Source organism: Prionailurus bengalensis, chromosome D1 (assembly GCF_016509475.1).
Source record: "Prionailurus bengalensis isolate Pbe53 chromosome D1, Fcat_Pben_1.1_paternal_pri, whole genome shotgun sequence".
In the NCBI taxonomy this organism is placed as follows: Eukaryota; Metazoa; Chordata; class Mammalia; order Carnivora; family Felidae; genus Prionailurus; species Prionailurus bengalensis.
Genome location: NC_057346.1, coordinates 73177962 through 73197465, shown reverse-complemented (window position 1 = coordinate 73197465; position 19504 = coordinate 73177962). Strand labels below are relative to the sequence as shown.

The following is a 19504-nucleotide window of genomic DNA, read 5'->3' as shown; positions in this document are numbered from 1 at the left end:
CTTCATTCATAAGGCAGTCCTCTAATCAGAGGACAGCATTATTACAGTGAAGGTAGTATGTTGATGCTGAATTTAGACTGAAACAACAACAACAACAACAACAATGGAACAATGACACTTTGGGGACTTATTTAGAATATCATGCAGTAATATTCTCAGATGACTTCAAGATAACTACACATTATGGCAAAATAATTATTGTAACTCTTTTGGCAACTAGGCAACTATCATTAAATTTTGCATTAGTATTCAGTTTAGGGTTTTCTCTAAACTAATATAGCGCCAACAGCTCTTTTTTAGATGCTATTATGGTTCTTTCACATTTTTATAGTACTGTAGTAAAGCTGAATTTACTGGCTACATTTGAAGGTGGAGTAGAACAGCACAAGAGTCAACATTAAAGTGATTCAGTGCCCGTTGGAGAAAAATTCTTCTTAACTTGAGATTGGAAACAATGTGGGTCTTGAGGGCAGTTTGCTAAGAGCAGCTAATAAATTTGAATATTTCCCTAAGAAGCTGTTCCCTGAACTTGCTATTAACCAAGAAGATAGGTTTAATCATCTTTCAGCATTCTTACATAACTTTCATTAATATTTAAAGGAATTAAATGTATGTAGAGAAGGGGAAATAAAGCCGTAACCTGAACTGAGTGGTGGTCTCAAATATAAGGAGGTGAGGGAGTGTCAATAAATGCAGTAATTATGCACAGCGAACCATTATTTTATCATTAAATGACTTATAATTATAACATATATAATGTAGATCATATATAATATATGTATTATAATGTCTATACTTCATATTAAAACAATTTTTTTTTGAGAGAGAGAGAGAGTGTGAGCATGAATGTGAGGGGAGGGGCAGAGAGAGCAGGAGAAAGAGAATCTTTAGAAAATCTTAAGCAGATTCTATGCCCAGCTTGGAGCCCAATGCAGAGCTCGATCTCACGACTGTGAGATCTTGACCTGAGCCAAAACTGAGTTGAACACTTAACCAACTGAATCTGCCCTATAATGTCTATACTTCAGTTAACAGTAAAGTCATTGATTTACTCAAGCATTTAGATAGCAACAGTTTAGTAGCTATTTAGTTTATAAAGATTGAATAATCAACAAAATCTAGTATGTTTTGTTGTATGCTTATCTCTACACCTCACTTGCAGCATGTAGTTTCATCTGAAGTACATATTTCATGTTATTTTGGAGTATGGATACAAATGCTTGTCATTTCACCAAGTTTTTGACCACTGTAAACATCAAAATGTGAGTTAAATGTTCTAGTAAAGATAAATTTCTCTCTTTCTTCCTCCCTTCCTCTCTATTTCCCTTTCTCCCTCCTTCCCCCACCTCTCTCTTTCTCTCTCTCTCTCCCTGATACATATATATGTGTATCACCTACATATAGCTTACTAGAGTTTTTCAAAGATGCAAGGCAATCATAGTGTAAAAAGATTAATTTCCAAAGCATCATCTTCCATAGGTGACTGGCAAAAGAGACTGATCCTTAATGTTTAATCAGTCAAGTAAGTTTGTCCACATGATGTAATGCTTATTATTGTTATTTGTTTAGCACTAAGGGCTTGGCACAGTGCTTACAAAAGAAGAAAAGATAGTCTCTAACCTAAGGGCTTAAAACTTGATATGTTACTAGAGAGTTTATGTGGGTGGAGTTTTCTTTGGATACAAACTGTATTGGAGATAGCTCTTTTTCTTTTCAGCTTACACAGTTTCATATAAACTTAAGTGAATGAATTCATTAATAAAATCAGATTTTCTATTTTTGTTTCACCTTTGGGCTCTTTTATACCTTTGGAACACATAAGCACAACAAAAAAAGATATGTTTGATGGCTAATTATGATTTTTCCCTTTTTGACCCAGGCATAATAGATAATTAAGCAATAGCATTAATGAAATCTAATTCTGCACCCCTATAGCTGCCTACATTATTAGGTGGAATTTAAATTCTTTTTTTTTTCCTTTAAAGCTATGGCAGGCTGGGAAGAAGCCAGTGGCTTGATTTTAATTATTGCCACCAGTGTTCTGAGTTTCACTGAACAAAGTGCAGAAGAAAAACAGATATTTATATTATATATGGATATTATATACAGATATTATTCCTTCTGTGAATATTATTTTTCTTCCGTGACTATATACATATAGCATCACTAACTAGAATGGGTTGTTTTTAAGGTGAGATTGGTCACACATAATTTGATATCTCATATAGCAGTGAGTATACACATAATGAATAGTTGACAGGTTTAAGGGATGGAAACATTCTGGGCTTTCTGGTAGTGGCCATTTGTAGAAGGCACTGTTGATTTTGTGACTAGTTACAGAGGGTTTTTCCCTGGACTTGCAGTCATGGAACAGATAGGAATTGAAAGGTAATGTCTGGGGGAAGACTGAGAAAGTAAGACATGAAAAATAATGGTGTAAACAAGAGAGCTGTGTGTAAGAAAACTTTGAATGCCTGGAACTTTTTGAGAAGATATGATTGAATAAATAGAAGAAATATCTGTCCTTCCAATTTCACTGCAGTAATTGAACAGAGGAGACAAAAGGGAGAGAAGTTAGTGAAACAAGACTATTGAAATAGGAGACTTTTGTAAAATCACAAAATGGATTTGAGAATTGTTATTTAAGATGTGGAAATAATTATTTGGATGACAGTAGTAACTTAAAAAGAGCTCTATAGTTTTTTCCCTCTAATTTGTTCAATTTTATTGATTTCAATTTAGTGCATTTTAAGAACAACTGTAGGACTTTTAGGAAATGGGTAGCCCCTGGTAGAAAAACCAATGAGAATAATTTTGCTTTATTTGGGGAAAGATTAACATAGATATATATGAAAATACTCATTTAAGTATTGCTCTAATATTTTATATGGGAGATCTTTAGAAATGTCTTGTAACTATCACCAAGAAGCATCCTTGTATCATCTAGAACAAAGAATCTTGTGAATTAGGTTTCAAATATGTTATATGATGTTTTTAGTTTTAGAGGTTGGGAAGTTCTTTGGAATAACATTTCTGTAAAATGACTTTTAGTGTAACGAATCTTCCTTTCCTTTCTCCTTCTGCTTTTCCTCCCTTTTTCCCTCCCTTCCTTCCTATCCTCCTTCTCCCCTTGAGTCATTTCTTTCCTTCATTTAGAGATAGTTTGTTTTCAGTTAGCCTGTATGCTGCTTGCAAAGTTGTAAGATAATAACATGTGTCCATTAAATTGTAGGCAGGCTCACGTTTTTAAGGACTGAAGGGTCCCTATTTGGTTTCTTTTTTTAAAATGTATTTTATTTTATTTTATTGTTTAAAGTTTTTATTTATTTATTTTTACAGAGTGAGAGAGAGCAAGCAGGGAAGGGGCAGAGAGAGAGAGAGAGAGGGAGAGAGATAATCCTAAGCAGGTTCTGCACTGTCAGCGTGGAGCCCAATGCAGGGCTTGAACCCACAAACCATAAGATCATGACCTGAGTCAAAATCAAGAGTCAGATGCTTAACCAACTGAGCCACCCAGGGCCCCTAATTTAATTTAATTTAATTTAATTTAATTTAATTTAACTTTATTTTATTTTATCTTTTGGGCGGGAGGGGCAGAGAGAGAGGGAAAGAGAGAATCTTAAGCAGTTTCAACACCCTGCATGGAGCCCCACACGGGCCTGAATCTCACAATGGTGAGATCATGACCTGAGCTGAAATCAAGAGTTGGATGCTTAACTGACTGAACCACACAGGTGCCCTCCTATTGGGTTTCTTATATGAACTAAGGGTACACTTGCTCTTTTTGTGTAATCAAAGAAACTGAAGAACTGTTGGGATTAGTTTTACTGTTATGAGGTGATGAAGTTAGGATAATGGGAAAGAAGCAGTCATCTTTATTGACCTAACAGTTTGCTAAACCTGAATTAGGATTTGTCAAATTTAAGGGCTTGTTGAATGTTTGCTCTCTATGAACAAGATTAGTCATGGTCAAAAAGGATAATTTTTAAGTTTTCAGGAAGACTTTCTATAGTCTATAGACTGTTTGGCCGTATACTTACAACCTTGAAGGCAGTCCTTAGTTGTGTTTTTCTGGCAAATCTTCCATACAGAGTGAATTCGTCACAGTTTTTGATGTTGGTTGTTTCTTGAGAATTAGTTTGACCAGGGGTTAAATATCCCATGCAACCAACAGGGTAAAATTTATGAATGATCTTAAGAATACTAAGCAGGAAATGAAACCCAGATATGCCTGAAAGAAAGTTGTGGATTGGTTAAGGTTATGATTATACAGGAAACTGATAGAACAACAAGCTGTGCAGCAATTTGAAGTGTTTAACAGGGAACAGGCTGCCACTCTCTCATTACACTACCGGTCAGACCAGCACTCTAAACTTCCCAGTGTCTGTGGCAGGAGAGGAGTGGGAGGGAATCAGGGGTCTATGGCAGAGAGAAGTTAACAAAAAGCAGCTATTGCTTGTGCTGAGCACCTGTATGTTTTAGACATTGTGCAATGAACTTTCATGTTGTTATTTTTAATCCTTTCAATAGTCTTAAAAGATAATTCCTCCTTCTTCCAAGTCCCCAGTTTTTTTTTTTTCTCTGTCTCTAAATTCTGCTTTCTTTTTTGCTTTAATAGCACTTAAAATGATTGGTAAGTATCATATATTTGTATGTTTATTTAATGTCTATTTTCTTCACTAGACTAAAGGTTTTGTCAGGGCTGAGACCATGATTATTTTGTTCAATCCTGTATACCCAGTTTCTATCACAGTGCTTGATACAGTATTCTCCCAATAGATATTTGTTGAGTGAATGAGCACCTGAACAAAATATAAAGGAAAGAAGGAAGGACGAAAGGAAGAAAAAGGCAGAGTTGGGATACAAACACAGTCTATTTGACTTCACGACACATGCCTTCTCACTCTAGAACAGCAGCAGGGGTTCACTTTATTTAGAATATTCTTGATTATGCACTTATCTGACAAAATTTTCATGGGTTCAGCTGTCATAGAGTATCTCAAATCTGTTTGCATTGTAGTCTGAGAATTCTTACATCTTATTTTGAGCCTGAATGCCATGAAAAAGCTGAACTGCCTTTTTCTCATACTGTTGGAATATTGCAACCATTTTATTTTAACAGTTCTCTCTAGAAATATAGATTTCATGTTCTAGATTTTTGGGTTTCTGCTCTTCCTACACAAAGAGAGTGCATTTCTCTTTCCTTTTCTGAGATTGTCACTTAATTTAGTTCTTGTGCTGCTAAATTGACTCTCAGTAATAGGCAGAGTGACTGCTGTATGCTGTGCTGAGTTTTTTCCTGGAGAAGAGGTGCGTCACTCTTGTTCAGAGAGGACCTGTGGGAGGGGCTGGGCTCACCCACGGAGCTCTTATCTTGGCTGGTGCCAGGAACTGGGGCTTGGTTTGGTCATTGGGCAGTGAGTTCCTTCTGTTTTCCTCATTTTTGCTCCTTGAATTTTTCCTTGTTAGTAATAAACGTCAGTGTCAAGAAGTTTTTTGCTTTAATATTGCTTTTTGAATAGTGCTTTTGATGAGTTTCATATCCTTTTATCTCTGGTTCCATCTTTTAAAATAGCCTTACTGTGTCTTTCCATTCTATTCCCCAGGAAGGGAGGTAATATAAGTATGTTGAGAGTAAATTCAAGGTTTGTCCAATCCCATAGTACAGAAAAGTGTCATTGTGTCTAGGCTTTCAACAATGACATATGTAGCCTTGAAAGCATACATTTTAAAGGTGTGCAGATATGGTTAGATCAAAAGGAAGTATGTATCTCCCAGATACATTGAATAGGTACATATTTAAATATTGATGTCAGCTTAAATTCTCCTATGTAAACTCCCAGGAGGATACAAGAAACAGATTTCTGTGATATGAAACAATAATCATCTTTACTGGACCAAATCGACAATTTTGGAAGCTCTGGTCATATGGGAATTTATCATTCGAAGCAGCCTGTCCTACTTGGAAGTTAATATCTTAGTGACGAATGATCTGACCCATTAGGGTCTTCACCTTGGACGGTGTAATCAGTGGTCAATTTAACTTTCAACTTGCCCTTTGAAAACTATTTAAAGATGTGATTATTTGTTTTCCCAGTTATGGAAAATCCTATTTTTTTTTGTAGCAAAAATTTACTTCCCAGGAGAGTGCTTAGTATCTGTTAGAAATTAATTCAACTCAACAAATATATACTGAGTACTGATTTATTCAAAGGAGAAAATTAAATGCTGCATTGGAAATAAATACAAGTACACAAAATTCCTGCCATCAAGAACCTTAGAATCTAGACATAATTATTAACCCCCCTTGCTTATTCCTTTTTGTGTGCTAACACAGTGTCTAACTAGTGCCTAACTAGTACATGGCTCAAAGGAGGGATTAATAAATGTTAATTAAGTTACATTGATTATTGCAGAGGAAAGGTGTAATTTCCTATGCAGAATATATTAAGTGACTTAATAAACTAAAAAAAAAATAGCACTCTGGGGGTTCAAAAGAAAGCTATATCCCATGAAGAAGAAAGACTATAGGAAGCAGACTCTTTGATGGTCTTTGAAGTTTGAGTATATTTTGTTAAAGGAATAGGGGATGAAGACAGGAGCATCCTGGTAGTGAGGGGATATCACAAGGATGAGTTTGGGACAGACAAATGGAAACAAGGAAGTATGGGTTAGGGAACAATGAGAAGTCCAGTCTGACTGAGGTACAGGCTATGTATAAACTAGAAAATTTAGTGTGGTCATATCATTGTGACCTGTAAGGCTAGGTTAAGGTGTTTGGTGGATTTTAGGGGGCCATCACAACCAAATAGTCCAGTGGTATGGCGAGAGCTTTGCTTTTGAAAAAGTAGTTGAGCCAGCAGTTTGTAGAGTTGATTAGAGGGAAGAAAGTCTTGAACTAGAGAATAGCTTGTGAGGGCTATTGTAATAGCCTAGGCAGGAGGTAAAAAGTGGTATTTGGGGAACAGAAAGAAGAGACTTTGCCAATATAGGATCAATAGGCCTAGTTAGATTATATGTGGTGGAGAGTATGAGGGAAAGAAAGGAGTCAATATGACTCTAATTGCTGTCCCCATTCATGAGTAAAAATTAGGAGTATTTGTTTCTTTCCATGGAGAATTGGGAGGAAGAGGCATTTTTAAAGGAATAAGAATATACTTAAAATTACTTTGAGGGTTAGAGGCATAACATAAACACAAAAGTCATTAACACTAGGAGTTAAAATGCACCAGGCAGGGTGTTGTTGATTTCAGAAGGGTAAAGTAAAACTTGGATACTGTGAGTGAGAAAAGTAACAATGCTTGAGATTATGGTATTCTTATCAACTGGCTTTCACATAGGGATCAGTACATGACCTCTGTGAGGAATAAAACAGGTGCATAGAATTTGGTTACTTTTAAAACTTTCTCAGATAAAATGATGACTATGACTCTCTGATTATATTGCCATATTTTGTCCTTCTCTACAGAAGGAATAGTTGCAGCAAATAGAATATAGGCCCTCTCTGCTTATCTCTTTCAAGGGAAGAAGAGGTAGTGTAGGAAAGCATATTCATGAGTAAGAAAAGACTTATTGAAATAAAAATTAAGGAAAGAAAAGGCTTTTTCAAGAGAATGGGATAAAGTCAAGTTGATTTCATAAAGAATCCTTGTCATTCTCATTATTTTATCGTTCAGACTAACACTAAAATGCATTCATTCATTTATTCATTCACTTGATAAGAATATGAATTCAGGACTCTTTTGACATCAGTGGAGTTTAAAATGGAAAAGGAAGATTTAGTCCACAGGAATTTGTAACCTATTTGTGGAAGGAAATGAAATATACATATATGAAAAAGAAGAGCAAAAAAGTGACTGGTACAAACAAAACCTAACAGTTCCTCCCTGGGAAATGCTTTGGCCATTATTTCTTCTTCATGGCAGGAACCTTGTAATTGGTGGAAGGAACATGGCCATTGTCCCTTCTTAGAGACCTAGAGTTTCTGGTCATCTCCGTCTTCACTCAACTATGTATGCAGCCTCCTGACACACTGAACCCCTTACTATCGCTTTATTGAAGGGTGCTCTTTCATTACCTGTGTATGACTTAAAGATCTGGCTCATTTGGGCCTAGCAAATAGTGCATATTATGGAGTGCATAATAGGTTCTAATAAAATGCTTTTGAGTGCATTACAGAAGCTCTGTCATATGTTTTATCAATTAAGATATTTTAGGTTAAACAATCTTTAGAAATTTAAGTATCCTGTCAGTAAGTACAGAATAAAAATTCTAAGTGAGAAAAAAATTAAGTATCCTTTGAAAAAGTTAACATCTATTACTTTTTCACATCTTATGCCTTTTATATGCCTCTAATACTTTAAAACCCCCACACAACTTTTGAGTGCCTTTCATGAATCACACTTATATTAGATACTTCATATTAGTTTTGAAATATATGGTGTGGAATCCCTGCCACCCGTGGGTACTGCTGTGTACTAGCTGTGATCTTATACAAATCAAATAACCTCTTGGAGCCTTAGCTTCCTTACTGGTAAAGTGAGACTCTTACCTACTGCATTTTTTTTTTACAGCTTTATCAATGTATAATTGGCATACAATAAACTACATATATTTAAAGTGCACAATTTGATGTTTTGATGTAGGTATACACCAGTGAAGCCATTTCCCCTACCAAGATAATTTGCATATCTATCACTCCTAACAGTTTCTTAATGTCTCTTCTGAGTTCCTCATTCCTGTCCCTCTATCTTTCCCTGAGTTTACATCAAGGCAATCACGGATCTGCTGTCACTATAGATTAGTTTGCTTTAAAAAATTTTTATGTAAGTGGAATTATGCATTATTTATTTTTTTGTCTAGTTTATTTCATTTAGCATAATTATTTTGAGATTCATTCAAGTGCATGTCAATAACTTATTTTTTAAATTGCTGAGTAGTGTTTCATTGTATGGATATACCACAATTTGATTATCCATTCAGGTTCTTTCTAGTTTTTGCTTATTACAAATGAAGCTACTCTGGACATTGTCTTTGGGTAGATATAAGCTTTCTTTCTCTTGGGTAAATACCTTGCAGTAAAATAGTGAGTTTACATAGAGTATGTTTACCTTTAAAAGAACTGCTAATTGTTTTCAAAGAAGTGGTTGTACCATTTTACATTTCTAATAGCAATGTATGAGAGTTACAGTTGCCCTACATCCTTAGAACTCTTTGTATGTTCAGTCTTGAATTTTAGCCATTCAGATGGCTTACAGTGATATCTCATTGTGATTTTCATTTGTAGCTCCCTAGTGACTGATGATGTTGAACATCTTTTCATGTGCTTATTTACCATCTGTCTATCTTGTTGAAGTACCGTTGAAATCTTTTGCTGTTTTTTTAAAATTCGGGTTGTCTTCTTTTTTATTGAGGTTTAATCGTTTCTATATATTCTAATTTTTTTAATGTTTATATTTATTTTTTGAGACAGAGAGAGACAGAGAATGAGCAGGGGAGGGGCAGAGAGAGAGGGAGACACAGAATCCAAAGCAGGCTCCCGGCTCTGAGCATCTAGCACAGAGCCCGACGCGGGGCTCGAACTTGTCAACTGAGAGATCATGACTTGAGCCAAAGTCAGATGCCCAACCGACTGAGCCACCCAGGGGCTCCTATATATTCTAAATTACAAATTATTTGTCAGATGTATGTTTTGCACATATTTTCTACTAGTCTGTAGCTTGCTGTTTAAGTATCCTGAAGAGCTAAAGTTTTAAATCTTGATGAAGATGAAGCCCAATTTATTATTTTACTTTATATTTCATGCTTTTTGTGTTGCACTTAACAAATTTTTGCAAAACCCAAGGTCACTAAGATTTTCCCCTTTGCGTTATTTTAGAAGTTTTATAGTTTAAGCTCTTGAGGTCTGTGATTCATTTTGAGTTAATTTTTATAACGGGGTGAGGTATGGTTTGAGGTTTATATTTTTGCTTATGGCTGTTCAAATGTTTCAGTGCCATTGGCTGAAAAGATTATTCTTTTCCCTTTAAATTACCTTGGCACTTTTGTTGAAAATCAATTGATCATATACATATAGGTTTATTTCTGGAGTGTCTATTTTCTTCCATTGATCTATTTATCTATTTTTTTATGCCACCAACTTGATTACCTAAGTACTGTAGCTTCATGGAATGAGTTGGGAAATATTCCTTCTTTAATTCTCTGGAAGAGTTTGTGTACAAAACAATAGGTGTTATTTCTTTTTGAGTGCTTAAACGATTTCACTAATGAAGCCAACTGTGCTTGGAGTTTTCTTTCTGGGAATATTTTAAACTGAAAATTCAATTTCTTTAATAGATATAGAACTATTTAGAATTTAATTTAATCTATTTTACTGTGTACTTTGGGTTTAATTTGCTCTTCTTTTTCTAGTTCCTTAAGGTGAAAGCTAAGATAATTTGGAATGTTTTTCAATATTGGTATTAGTGCTATAAATTTACTTCTAAGTACTGGTTTAGCTGCATCCCATAAATTTTGATATTTGGTGTTTTCATTTTTATTCAGTCCAAAATACTTTCTAATTTCCCTTTTGATTTGTTCACCTTGCTCTGTAGACCATTTAGAAGTATTATTTTATTTCCTAATATTTAAGAATTTTCTGGATATCTTTCTGTTATTGAATTCCTAACTGTTCTGTTAGCTGGCAAGTTCTATAAGTGTAAACTAGGTAAAGTTGGTTGATAGTGTTGTTCAGGTCTTCTATATCCTTACTGATTTTTTTTGTCTACTTGTTCTATCATTAATTGAGAGAGAGATTTTGAAAACTCTGATTATAATTCTTCTTGAAATTTCGTAGTTTTTCTTTCTTGTATTTAGAAGCTCTATTAGGTGTGTAAATGTTTAGGGTCATTATATCCTCCTAATGAACTGACCCCTAATCATTTTACAAGAATCCCTTTATCTCTAGTAATATTTTTTGCTCTGAAATCTACTTTGTCTGATAGCTACTGCAGCTTTCTTTTTATCAGTGGTACTATGGGTAATATATTTTCCCATATTTTCGCTTTTAAAGTATATTGTCTTCATTTTTAAGTGAATTTCTTGTAGACTGCATGCAGTTGAGTCTTGCTTTCTATCCAGTATGACAGTTCCTCATGTTTATTTTGGATGCTTAGACCACTTACACTAATGTAATTTTTTATGTGGTTGAGTTTAAATGCATACATCTGCTCTTTGTTTTCTATTTGAACCATCTTTTCATTGTTCCCTTTTCCTGATTTAATTTTGAGAAATTTTGATGATTTTTATTTAAAATTCTTTATTGGCTTATTACTCTTGATTTTTTGTTTTAATGACATTTTACTGATTGCTTTAGAATTTATGACAACTCCATATAACTTATCACAGTCTTATTTCAAGTAATAGTATCACACTTCACATACGGTATAAGAATCTTACAATAGTATACTTACTTTCTCCCTCTTAGTCTTTGTGCTATTATCATACACATTACTTCTGCATATGTCATAAACCTAAAAATAATTATTTTTGCCTTGAATAGTCAATAATATTTTAAAGATATTCTAAAAATAAGAAAGTATTTTATATTTACTCACATATTTACCATTTTCAGTACACTTGATTCCTTTGTGTAGATTCAGATTTCCATTTGTTAGCATTACCTTCTGCCTGAAGGACTTTTAAAATGTGTCTTGTAGGATATTTCTATTTGTAAGCTGGTGAGATTTCCTTCTGCTTTTGTATTTCTGAAAAATGTTTATTTTGCTAGGTATAGAATTTTTAAACTATCTTTTTTTGTTCAGTAATTTAAAGATGTTGATCCATTGTCTTTTGGCTGGCATTGTTTTCAAAAAGAAGTCATATGTAATTGTTATATATGTTCCTCTATATGTGATGTGTCATTTTCTTGGCTAATTTTAAGATTTTCTTTTTATTACTGGTTGTAAGAAATTAGATTACCATATGCCTTAGTGTAGTTTTGTTAATGTTTCTTGAGTTCAGAGTTTTTAAAATTCTTATACCTGTGGATTTATAGTTTTTGTCACATCTGGAAAATTTTCAGCTGTTATTTCTTCAGAATTCTTGTGTTCACTCCCATACTTTGTAGAATTCAATTACACACACACACACACACACTTATTTTAAATATAATTTATTGTCAAATTGACTAATATACAGTGTGTAAAGTGTGCTCTTGGTTTTTGGGGGTAGATTCCCTCAATTACATATATATTAAGCAGGTTGAAGATGTCCTGCAGTTCATGGATTCTGTTCACATTTTTTCATTTTTTTTTCACTCTCTATTTCATTTTGGTTTGTTTTTTGTTAAGTCTTCAAGTTCACTTGTCTTTGTCATGTGGTGCCTAATTTGTTTTTTAATTCCACCTGGTGTATTTTTCATCTCATACATTGTATTTTTTATCTCTGGAAGTTCAATTTGAGTCTTTGTTGTATATTCAGAATCTCTACTTAATAAGTTTAGTCCTTTAGTTCTATGAATAAATAGAATATAAATATAATAACTGTTGCAATATCCTTGTGTACTCATTTTATCATCTTTGCCATCTGGCTCAGTTTCAAATGATCAAATGATCAATTTTTCTCCTCATTATGGGTTGTATTTTCCTTCTTCTGTATATGCCTGGTAATTTTTTATTGGATGGCAGAATTTTACCTTGGTGAGTTCTGAATATTTCTGATTTCCTACAAATATTTTTGGACTTATTTTCTGGTATACAGTTAAGATACTTGGAAATAGTTTGATCTTTTCAGTGCTTGCTTTTAAGCGCTCTCAGTTGGAACTAGTACAGACTTTAGGATTAATTTTCTTCCCTACTGAGGTATTACTGTTTTGAGTACTTTGACAAATTTCCCTTGTGTTATGAAGTTTTATACTTTTGATGATGGAAAAATGAACCATTTCTGGCCTTATGTGAGCACTGGGGATTGTTTTATCTGCTGTTTCTAGATGTATCTTCCCCAACCTTGGTTAGCTTCCTCACATACATGAACTGATCAGTATTGGCTAAATTCTTGTGAGAATCTGCAAATTTCTGTAAGTCTATGTGTAGGTCTCTCTCCTTTGCTACTCTGCTCTGTGAACTATAGTCACCTGTACTTCCTAGACTCCCAGCTGCATCTTCTTAACTCACTGAGACCATTAAACTCTGCCTTCCTGCACTGTAGTGGGTAATTTCTTTCTCCATGCAATAAGCTGGGACAACTGTAGGGATGGCCTCATTTTTATTCCCGTCAGGAACAACTGTTCTTCATTGCTTGATGCCCAGTGTCTGAAAACTGTTGTTTTCTAATATTTTTGTCTATTTTTTCCCCCTAGTTGTTTAAGTCACAAGGTTAAAGAAGTCTGTATTAGTCCATCTTGGTCAGAAGCAGAATTCTCCATATATATGTAAAAAAATTACATAATATATATTGAGCTGAAGTATATTAAGAGTGCTTCACATAGAGAAAATATTAAATAATAGATGGGTACTATTGCTATTTCTCTGCCTTCATCCTGTTAACCAAAGAAGCTTTATTATATATGCCACCTTCTATATGACATCTTTACAGACTAGTACCACCCAGATGATTTATTACTTGTATTTTTAATTTTTTAATGTCTATTTTTTGTTTGTTTATTTATTTATTTATTTATTTATTTATTTATTTATTTCTGAATTCTTTTAAATTTATTTTTGAGAGAGAGAGAGAGAGAGAGAGAGAGAGAGAGAGAGAGCCAGAGCAGGAGAGAGGCAGAGAGAGAGAGGGAGACACAGAATCCTAAGCAGCCTCTAGGCTCTGAGCTGTTAGTACAGAGCCCATCACGGGCTCCAACTCACAAACTTGAGATCATGACCTGAGCTAAAGTTGGATGCTTAACTGACTGAGCCACTCAGGTGCCTCAATGTTTATTTTTGAGAGAGAGAGAGCAAGCATGAGCAGGGGAGGGACAGAGAGAGAAGGAATCTGAACTGAAGCAGGCTCCAGGCTCCAAGCTGTCAGCACAGAGCTTGATGTGGGGCTAGAACCCACAAACTAGGAGATCATGACCTAAGCCAAAGTCGGATACTTAACCGACTGAGCCACGCAGGCACTTCTACTTTTAATTTTTTTATACCCACATCACTTTTTTTACATTTATTATGACACAACTCAATGTTATATATTTTGGTTTACTTATATTTTCTTGTGGTAGATTGTAAGTTCTTAGACAAAAAATATCTATCTTGTTTATATATCCTTAGTTTCTAGCGGGTAGTAAATGCTTAGATATTTGTTGCCTAAATGAATAATCAGGAATGTCTTATACCTTTTGTGAAATATTCAAGAGTAGAATTTTTGATTGGGAAGGAAAGGGAGGTGGTTTAGAAGTATGAGAACATTTGAGCAGAATGAAAGCAGAGAAGGGTAAGATTTTGGAGATCCAGAGAGCAGCATTAGAGCAAAAGGTGATTTGTTGAAGTTGGTAGTATATAATGATAATGCCAAGGCTACTACTACTGCCACTTCTGGTAGTAGTAGTAGTAAATTTCCTATGAATGTGATAGAGATAGAGGAGTATAGAATGGAGAATGGGAGAGACATATGTAGTGTCAGTGAAACCATTTTATGATTACATTGCTGTAATATAGATGATAACATTAGTAACATAAATATATATTGTGCGAACCAGTGTAACGAACTGAGGATTTTCAACAAACTGATGATAACACAACACACTTTTGGGAGTAGGTAAAACTTGGAGGGAAATGGTAGGAATGGGTTAACTGAGAAGAAGCAGATAGGGATTCTAGATAGTGGAGAATAGCATAAACACAAATAGTATAAGCCATAATTAAGTGTAATATAGTTGAAAGAATAAATGGACCTTGGAGTTGGGTTCACAGGGCTTTACTCTCATCACCACTTGGTGTGACTCTGGACAAATACCTTCGCCTGTTTGAAATGCAATCCCCTCATCTATAAAATGGGTGTGGTTGTTGGGAAGATTATATGATGCATAGAGAACATTTATTTTATATCTGGCAGATAGTGGGTCCAATAACAATTAGTTTCTTCTTTTTAGACATTCTATATCTTCTGATGAGGAAAGAAAAATGCTTCAAGAAGGACTTTGTGACCCCTCATCACTTTGTATAAGAGCCCAGGTATAATATATATAATTTATGAGTATAACTAATGTTCCCATTTATTTCCTATTTCCGTGGCAAATGAAGATTGCATTGCATTTTTGTGGTCCAATATCAAGGCTTAGGTAACTTGAACACTCAGTTTCTTTACATCTTGTACTTTTAACTTGTATTTAAAATTATTGGGATTATTGGCTAAACTTTACATACAAATTAAACCACTTTACTACCACAATTCAATATTTTTCAAAAATGCTTCTGTTTATAAGGGACACGTGTATTGAATAAAGGATTGGAAAAATGAGTATCAGAAACCCTAAATTTTCCCAAATCTTAAACCCATTTGCATTTATTTATTTATTTATTTATTTATTTATTTATTTATTTTTGAGGTATAATTGATGTATAGCATTATATACGTTTCAGGTGTAAGTGTTTTATTTTATGAATACAATCAGTTTTGATTTCAATTTTCCATTGTGGAAGTGATATAAGGCACAGAGTAAAATTTAGAAACCTGTGATTTTAAAAAATAATCATACTTTAAATCTCCAATCACCTTATAAAAGACCAAAATATTTTGGATACATGGGGATTTAAAAGTAATTTAGCATAATCAATCTAGAAAACAGAGAAATCTTTTAATTTCTTCACTGAAGGAAAAATTCAGGACTCTTCCAGTTAACTAACTCTAAATTCTAAAGAATTTGCACAATTAATAGAATAAAAAATGATAAACCGTACTAGTTTGGAAGCTAGTTTTTAGCACTGTTTTTGGCTCTTGAATACTTACATTAACATAGACAACTTGTATGTGTAGTACTTAATGTTCCTGATCCTGCCAAATGAAGAACCACCTCTTGTCAACTGCTGGGTGGTGAGTTAATGGGGATCTAGTGTGGGGTGGACCTGGCTTCATCTTCTCCATCCATTATAGATTGTTCTTTGCATTTATAAACCTTCCACTGGCCTTGATGATAGTTTGCTTGGTTTAGTTACCTTATTTTTAGTTTAACACATGTTGCCTCTAGAATCCTTGTAAACCTGTTGAGAGGCTAAGTTTTGATGAATCCCACAAAACTCCTCTATAAGGCATGAACCGAAACTGAGGAATTGACAACATTAATAATTCAGTATTTGGCAGTGTTGTGGGTCTTAATGCATTTATAATTCACCTTGACAAAGCCTGGCCTGATCAGGTGCAAAAATGAGTTTAGTCATCTCATTTTAGTTTCTGATGAGTATTTTTTGTTTTTTTCCAACCTGTACATGTGTTAGAGAAAATATTAATCTCCCCTTAGAAACACAAGGTTCATAGCCTACATGACTATGTGTTGTGGAATAAAAAATGTGTTATAATAAATTGCCATTTTGATCTAATGAAAATAATGTTAGGAATTTTTATGTTACATTATTGCTGATTTGGGATATTTTAAATTGCCCATTTATTCAAAATTTCAAGGTGAAGGACCTGTTTTGGTATTTCAAATAAACATTTAACTCCTAACTTTATTTATTTATTTATTTATTTATTTATTTATTTATTTATTTACTTTAATGTTTATTTATTTATTTTGAGAGAGAGAACATGAGCAGGGGAGGGTCAGAAAGAGAGAGGGAGAGGGGGAATCCCAAGCAGGCTCTGCACCATCAGTGCAGAGCCTGATAAGGGGCTCTATCCCATGAACCGTGAGATCATGACCTGAGACAAAACCAACTTGAGCCAACCAGGCGCCGCACTCCTAACTTTAAATAACCAGTAAATTTATATACTCTATGCAGGCAAACTAGATAAAGCATTTATCAGAAAAATTAAAACATGCTAATAATACTAAGTACATGAAATAGCTAAATGTATTCAGTATTTAGGACTTAAAGTTATTTCACAAAAATTACTTTCATGGAGAAAAATGTATCTTCTTGTATTAAAATACCATAGGAATGACACAATTTCTATTAAATTATTAATAACTCCAGGATACACCTCATAATTTGTGTGGCCTAGAAATAATATGGCAATGGCTAGAGTGGAAAAATCCTGCTGCTTGAAATTTGGTGGCTTGTTGAACTGCCTGAAGAATCCATGTCCTTCTGCCACATACCAAATACATCTTATGAGTGCAAAGGAATTAGTTTTAGATCTCTAACTTAGGCTCTTTTGGGCTGATATAACCACTCTGTTGTTATATTTTCTCTTTTTTAAAAATATTTTTTGATGTTTTATTTTATATTTGAGAGACAAAGAGAGAGAGAGAGAGAGAGAGAGAGAGAGCGAGCGCATGAGCAGGGGAGGGGCATAGAGAGGGAGACACAGAATCGGAAGCAGTCTCCAGGCTCTGAGCTGTCAGCACAGAGCCTGATGCGGGGCTCGAACTCACGAGCAGTGAGATCATGACCTGAGCCGAAGTCCAACGCTCAACCGACTGAGCCACCCAGGTGCCCCTATATTTCCTCTTTTAAATGATATAAATGAGAAATTTAAATTTCCACATAAAGAAAACATATATTACTTGGTCCTTGAAATATTTGTGCCCATATTTTTACCTAAGAATCATTATTATTATATTCAAGTTGAATTACAAGGATGAAATCTTATAAATTTGAAATAACCTTTTGTGGTGATAAGATGTTGTTTACATTACTCGGTGAAAGATACTGACTTAATAAAACTAAAGGAAATAAGTCAAATGGAGACAATTTTGTTTTGACTGCTTAAAACGCTGATTTTAACTTTTAATAAATTGTAGTGTAATCAGAGACTTATGTATCAATATTGTATTTTCACTAACATAAATCTTCAAATGGGAAATTATGTCCACATGATAAATATGTAGGGTTAATGATGTTAATTTGCCACCTGTGTCATGGAACAACTCCTTTGATCCTTATATAAAAATTTCCATAGTTTTCTTCATAAGTCTTTAGAGTCTAAAAATAATCTGAATTAAAAAGAAAAAAATTTAACACTATAAAAAGCTCACTCTTGCCAAAAAATGAATCATGCATAAGATCTGAAAATAAATAGAAAAAAGTTAGAGGTATATTTTAGATAGCAGAATGGATCCATTCAAAGAATTTGTAGGAGTGTCTTTATTATGCTATGGTAATAATAAATGGTATTGTGTTACAAGCTTCATAATAAAAACGGAATAGATTTTCAACCATAAGCTAGTTTAGTAACTTAAGCTCAATTTCTTTCCACTTCTGTATCCCTTGCAAAGGAGAATGTACTACATCTCTGTGAACAACCTGAATTTCTCTTGCCTTGGAAAATCATAAAGTCCAACTTGGCTTTTGACACAGTCTAAGCTACTTGGATTAGGTAAAACTGATCTTAAAAGAGAAAAATTAGAGACTCAGCAAACCCCAGCAGATATTTTGACACACTCTTGGAGCTGATAAGAGTCGTCATAAATTTAAACATTACCTTTCCTAGCACAGAAACTTCACTAATAAATGGCTTTGAATATTTTATGAATGATTGAGAATCCTGTTTGCTAATAAGTCCGCTGGAAGCTGTGACTTCTTTGGATGGTTTTACTTTTGGAGGAAGGAGTGTTGAAGACAAGGTACTGATGAGGTGTCGTATAATTTTACAAGTTGCATAACTGCTTTTAACTATGAAACTATCTCTGATTAAAATAACAATTGAGCTTGTAATTTTTTCTGAACAGCTGCTGCTACAGGGGGTCATTACCTTGGAGAGCTCAAAAATAATCGTACTCCTGGTACATGAGTTATGTAGTCTTGTGTTTTACAGCAAAGCACAAAGTTTAAAGCCTATAGAAGAATGTTATTTGAAAGCTGTCAAACCATGTTAAAAAAGACTGCATCGTCAAAAGGCCCTGGTGGCCACGATTCTGCATGTAGCCTTGTCTTATTCATTATAAAATGCATGTTTATAAAGTTCCACAGAGCATCCAATTCCCAATTCACTTATATCAGCAAGACTTAACTTGCTCATTAATCTAAATTCTTTTGCAACTTTAATCTACATGTTTAATTAATCATAAAATGAGGCGGTAAGTAATTTCAGCAATGTGTGGCTTGTTATCAGATGCATTTAATCACTCTTCTGTGAGCTCATTTGGAAACACCTGAAGATGTCGAGTGCAGTTTGAATAAGCATAAATTATTCTTTGTCAGTGTACTTCACTCAACTAATAAGACATTAATTTAAAAGGCACTGTTTGTCATTTTTAGATCTTTACCAATATTTTTAGCTTAGCAATATAACTCTAATTGTATATATGATTCACAACTAGTGCCCGCCATAGGAAAGGGTAAGAGTTTAATTCATTTTTCTTATTTACATGTAATTATGTCATGTAATCTTAGTTTTTAATGAGGATTAACCATCTTGTAAGTATTCA

General features: G+C 34.1%; 1 protein-coding gene across 5 annotated transcripts in view; it reads left to right on the top strand.

The window, feature by feature from the left end:
* The window catches only part of SOX6 (SRY-box transcription factor 6), a 619212-nt gene that overhangs the window by 120010 nt on the left and 479698 nt on the right, over window positions 1-19504 (top strand). For 4 of the 5 annotated variants that reach the window (XM_043580741.1, XM_043580744.1, XM_043580742.1 and 1 more), the window contains exon 3: window positions 15068-15149. The exons of the other annotated variant lie outside the window; for it this stretch is intronic. The gene's annotated coding sequence lies outside the window, so the exon portion shown is untranslated. The remainder of the gene's footprint in view (window positions 1-15067; window positions 15150-19504) is intronic. 5 annotated transcript variants of the gene reach the window in all.